Consider the following 6,471-nt stretch of genomic DNA (forward strand, 5'->3'; position numbering starts at 1 on the left):
TAATAATAAACAATAATCTCTGTAAAACATCTTTGAAATCATAAATACCATCAACTCTGAACTGTAAACTCTGAATATCAATAACATAGCAATAGCATAAAAATATGATGGTATTTCTCTTTTGCTCTGGGGATTGATATCAATAGTATCTCTGCTCTGGGGTGCTCGTATCCCAAATCGATATAAACCGATAACTCTGAGGGATATAAGCCTATAGGCGATGATCATCTAATATTGCATGCAATCTCTGACTATGTATTTATCAATCCGAAAACATTTAAACTCTTCTCTGGTTTTAACAATCACTTTAAACTCTATATATCTCTTTGTATTCCCTTTAATCAATAATGAGACATACAATGCCTCCAATACATATAACAATACATACTATAGATCAAATGGAAGGGAATAACATAATAAACTCTTTGAAACACATACATATATAATCATGTGAGCAAAAAGGAATGAAATTCCACTTACAAACCACAACAAACACCTCAACTTAGCTCTTGATCACCACCTACAACAAATAATCCACAAATAACACCAATATCAACTAAATATCCAAGATTACAAGCTAAATAATCCATAAATCCACATAAACAACCAACCTAAACAACTCTTAATTTTCAACCTTAACAGAATCGCACCAAAAGCTTACCCAAGCTTCCTAGCACCAAGGAGAACGTCGAACTCAAGTCGAAATTCCAAACAAACGCCTGAATCGAAGATAGGAAAGGAAAGAAATGACCAAAAACCCTTGAAATGGAGAGAAAAGTCGAGAATGGAGGAGAAAAGAAAGGGTAAGTATGGCCAACCACTCCAAAAAGTAGCTTAAAAACTCGCCCATACCTTCACCGCGGGTGCGCTCCTCTAAGCACCGCGGGTGCGCAATGGTTACGGCATTCTCAAAAATTCTGGAACACGAACAGCGCGGGTGCGGCGACGCAAGCAGCGCGGGTGCGGTCTCTACCGCGGGGGCGGTCTCTACATCACCGCGGGTGCGGTGTGCTCACGGCATTCCAATTCCAAAATAGCACAGTACACCGCGGGGGAACTTCAGTTAAGAGCGCGGGTGCACTCAAGTCACGGCCAAGCACTATTCCCATGCAACTAAATCGAACCGAAACGCTGAAACGAACAACCAACATCAACTAACACCTCAAGACAATAAAACTAACAATACTATAGCCCAAAAATACAACTCTGAACATCTAATCAAATATCCCAAATAACAAACGAAACTTAAATCGTACCGTACACCGGGCTCGGCTATTACAATTTCTCCTTTCAGAGGTGTTGTCAGATTTGGCAAGAAAGGGAAATTGTCTCCAAGATATGTTGGTCCTTATGAGATTCTCGAAAAGGTAGGAGATCGTGCCTATCGACTCGCTTTGCCGCCTTCATTATCCGGAATACATAATGTTTTTCATGTATCTATGCTGCGGAAATATCTCCCTGATGATTCTCAAGTGATTCAGCCAGACGAGACCGAGCTGGATGAGACATTGAGTTATGTCGAGAAACCGATTCGGATTATCGATCGTAAAGAAAAACAGCTCAGAACAAAGACGATTCCTCTTGTGAAAGTTCAATGGGCTCGTCATGGCATTGAAGAAGCGACCTGGGAGACTGAATATGATATGAGACAAGAATTCCCAGCATTATTTCACTGATGTAAATTTTATTCGACTTTAATTACATTCCTTCGTAATAATATGATTTGATTACCTGAGATTTCGGGGACGAAATCGTATCTTAGGGAGGGAGAAATGTCATGCCCGAGATTTTGATTATCGTAATCTGATATGATTATTGATTATGAATTGATGTGATTATAATTGGGCTATCACGGAACCAGATTGGGCAAAACATATGAATTACACAACTTGTGGACAGAGAGTCTGGCGCCCGAGCGATAGTTTTTGACCGCCCGAGCGCCAGTGTGTAATAGAAATAGGCCGCGGGCAGAAGATGTGGCGCTCGGGCGGTAGTTTTTGACCGCCCGAGCGCCAAGGATAAATCGTGAGGGCAGAGTCTTCCGCGCTCGGGCGGTAAGTTTTAACCGCCCGAGCGCCGAGCAAGCGCCCGAGCGGTAAAGATCAACCGCCCGAGCGCGAGACGTGTTTTGCCAGGAGTGAGCCATTTGCCGTGATGCATGTGCAAGATGTATATATATATATATTTATATATATATATATACACATGCAATTCATTTCCGGGAAAAAGAAAATCGAAAGCTGAGGGAAAGAATTAGCTTCTTGGGATTCAAGTTACTATCGTTCGAAATCCGTCCGTCTGATTTTGAATCTGACTACAGTACTGTAATCCTATCGACGTGGGCTACAACTGGACGTAAGTTTTGCTACGTTTTGACATGTTTTGAAATTATGATTGGCAGAATTGGATGGAATTCATATATGATGTTCTTGACATATTAGACATCATAGAATCGAAGTCAGATTAAGAAACGGACTGATTATGGAATTGTTATGATTTTCTGAAGTTAATTGACTAAGATATGATATCAGATTGTATTGGGATTGATTATGAATTGAGGGAATTGTTATCTGGTGATGTGGTATTGACGGGAATACTGAGTTTGTACCGTTATGCCGATGATTTTAATTAAATCTAGATTAATCAATTTCAGTGTTGAATTAAGATTTGAATATTGATATTAGTATTCTCGATATGTCATTTCAGATATACAGAGACAGTCTTGTGTCAGAACTGAGATTGCTTCAGACCGAGACTACAATCGGAAGGTATACGTGAATGTGGTATTGGGAGATCGACTTGAGTCGGTTTAGACTTGAGTTTCCCTAAATCACATACTTTATTTTATTGCATTGACATTTGTAGTGAATTGACTGATGTACTTGTTTTCTTGAATTATAGATGACAAGTGTTAGACAAGTAATCTTATGACAGAAGTGCCTGATAGTGGTGGTATCGCCACGGGCACATTGCACGATGTCTCAAGATAGGATATTAGCGATAGAGCTACAGTCCATGACGGTTAGGTCAGGACACCGGATGTTTGGTTATATCGAGTAAATAGAATTGGAATTCTTCTATTACAGAATTCGATATAGGAACACCATATTTGGTTATAGCGAGTAATGGAATCACTGTTCTTTCTATTACGGAGTTCGATATAGGAACACCACATCTGGAAACCGGGATCCCTAGACTAGGATTGAGTCTAGTCTGAAACGTGGAGTCACGTATATGTTTGACAGTTTTATGATTGATTATGTTTCAGATTTTGATACATAATGCCGTTACCTGTTACATGCTTTATATTTGTTTATATGATTTAATGTTCGTTGATTTATACTGGGATTATATTCTCACCGGAATTATCCGGCTGTTGTCTTGTTTGTATGTGTACATGACAACAGGTGGGGCAAGATCAGGGTCCAGGAGATGAGGAGAGATCGTGATAGAGTGGAGACTTCGGACTTGGATATATATAGAGTTTCGACACTTGATATTTAGATGTTGAACTTTAGTTTTAATGAATTGTAGACGGTACATGACTTGTACTTTATTATATACTGAGTTGTATATTAGTTTGATGTCACTACGTTCCGCATTTTAAAAAGAAAAAAATTTAGACCCTGTTTTATAATTGATTAATTAGTCCCAATAATAATTAAGAACTGGATTAGCGTCCGGGTCCCCACAAGTTTGTTTTCATGCCTTTTGGTTTAACGAATGCTCCAGCGGTGTTTATGAGTTTGATGAACCGCATCTTTTAGAGGTATTTGGATGAGTTTGTGATTGTTTTCATTGATGATATTTTGGTATATTCAAAGAATTTGAATGAGCATGCCAATCATTTGAGAATTGTGTTGCAAACACTAAGAAATGAAAGATTATATGCTAAACTGTCCAAGTGTGAGTTTTGGCTGAGACAGGTTGTCTTCTTGGGTCATATTATATCTGGAGATGGTATTTCTATTGATCCGAGTAAAGTTGAGGCTGTGATCAGTTGGCCTAGACCGATTTCTGTGCCAGAAATACGCAGTTTCATGGGTCTAGCAGGGTACTATAGAAGATTCATCAAAGAGTTCTCCAGCATTGCGAAACCGATCACCCAGTTGACACAGAAGAATACGCCATTTGTGTGGTTTGAAGATTGTGAGTCTAGCTTCTTAGAATTGAAGAAGAGGCTGACCAGTGCACCTGTCTTGATGATTCCTTCAGGTACGGGTGATTTCGTTGTATATTGTGATGCATCTCACAGATTTTTCGCTTTTACATTAACTCAAATGTAAACAAACAAGCATACATTCTTTATTTAATTTACAACATACAACATACAATACATGTCTTATTTTGTATGTCCTCAACTAACCAGTATTAAAGACAGTACATAATAAAAGACAACTACTGGTCCATCTGCTACGCCCGTGATCTCCACGCTAACAGGATCATCTCTGTTTCGACCCAGATCCTGCCCCACCTGTTGTTATGCACACATACAGACATAACAACAGCCGGAAAACCGGTGAGAACAAATCCCAGTATAAACAGTAATACATGCATTAAAACAATCTAAAACATGAAACGTGCTAATATGAATGTCATTCATATATAATCATGCAATGTGAGTCTAATCATGTCTAGACGCGACTCGACTAGAACTCTAGGGTTCCCGTTGTGAATAAAACGTCACTGTCTGTCACCTACCCTCCCAATCGAGGTGTGGTACGTCTTATTCCTAGACTTCGGCCTGATCTGTATCCACGTCTACAAAGGGGCGGTGATCTTCGCCTAAGCTGAGATATCGCCGAACATCTAGAAGTCTGCCTGATCTCCAGACTGTCCTATCTTAATGCATGAATACACAATCTGTAAACAAGCATAATCATTCTAATGCAATGCCACATGATCTGTAAACAAATCATAGCAAGATTTGTATACAAGTTCTATAAACAAATCTATAAACAACCATAATCATATCTAGATATAAACAATAAAACAAGTATGTGATTTTGGTTGGGAAACTCAAATGTGATCTCATTTGAGTCGTGATTCCCCAAACAAAACATGTACTATACCTTTCGTCGCACAGTTGCTGTCACGGTTGACAATACGAATCTGAAATGGAAATGTTGATACAAAATCTATCAATCTCTTATCTAATCAACACATATCCAAGTCACTACGTGATCTCGATACAATTTGACGGCATAACGACGTATATTCTTAACACCGGTCAATCCAAATCTCAACAGATATCAGCACTATATCATCCTCAACTCATACTCAAATCCTATGCACAAAATCATATTCAAAATCGATATAATGTACTTCTAACTATGCTGAATTTCATAATAATTGCATATGATATCTGTTCTTCAATCTGTTTACAAATATATCATGCTCAATACGTCAAGAACATAATATAACTACCATATTCCAAGTTTCTCAACATCTAAAATCCAAACCATGCTGAAATTAAATGAAACTTACATCACTTTGTAGCTAACAATGAGAGGAACAAGAATCTCAACTCGGAATGAAAATCGGATGGTTAAATCATTCAAAATCACAAGTCTAAGATGAAAAGGGAATGGAGGTTTTCTCCTTGTCGAACTCTCGGTGTCAGCATACTGAAATGAAGGAGAAGCAACCAACACATCATATTGCATGGTTATGGACAAGTGTTATTATTTTTCAATCTCCACGCATGACCGCGGGTGCGGTGATCTTAGGAGCGCGGGTGCGCTGTGCCCACGGCAATTCCAATATTTTCCATAATGCATCGACCGCGGGTGCGGTCATGTAACTACCGCAGGTGCGGTCCTGCTTCGAATAAAAATCTTATTTCCTGTCATGCACCGCGGGTGCGGTGGTGTTCTAGACTGCAGGGGCGATATGGCTTCGAATTAATTCCTAGAATTCAACATTTCAAGCCAAACTTCTTCATTCCTTACTTCTTATCTCTATGTACATTATTCATAATATATCTATCAATTCAAAATGATCAATCAGTGTATCAGTGTTCTGGGCATTACATTTCTCCCCCTCTAAGAAATGATTTCGCCCTCGAAATCGCACATCATTCTATCAATGCAAGTATAAACAATAATAACATTAAAGTTAAATCAATACTTACATCATTGAAATAATTCGGGGTATTTCTGTCGCATATTTGCTTCCGTCTCCCACGTTGCTTCTTCGATACCATGACGACTCCACTGAACTTTCACAAGTGGAATAGTCTTCGTTCTGAGTTTCTTTTCTTTCCGATCAAGGATCTGTATCGGTTGTTCCACGTAGCTCAAAGTCTGGTCAAGTTCAGCTTCGTCAGGTTGAATGACATGAGAAACATCTGGCATATATCTTCGTAACATTGATACATGAAACATGTCATGTATTCCGGATAGAGAAGGAGGAAGTGCAAGTCGATAAGCTCGATCGCCAATCTTCTCAAGAATCTCGTAAGGACCAATG

Source organism: Primulina eburnea, chromosome 18, assembly GCF_022965805.1.
Source record: "Primulina eburnea isolate SZY01 chromosome 18, ASM2296580v1, whole genome shotgun sequence".
Classification (NCBI taxonomy): Eukaryota; Viridiplantae; Streptophyta; class Magnoliopsida; order Lamiales; family Gesneriaceae; genus Primulina; species Primulina eburnea.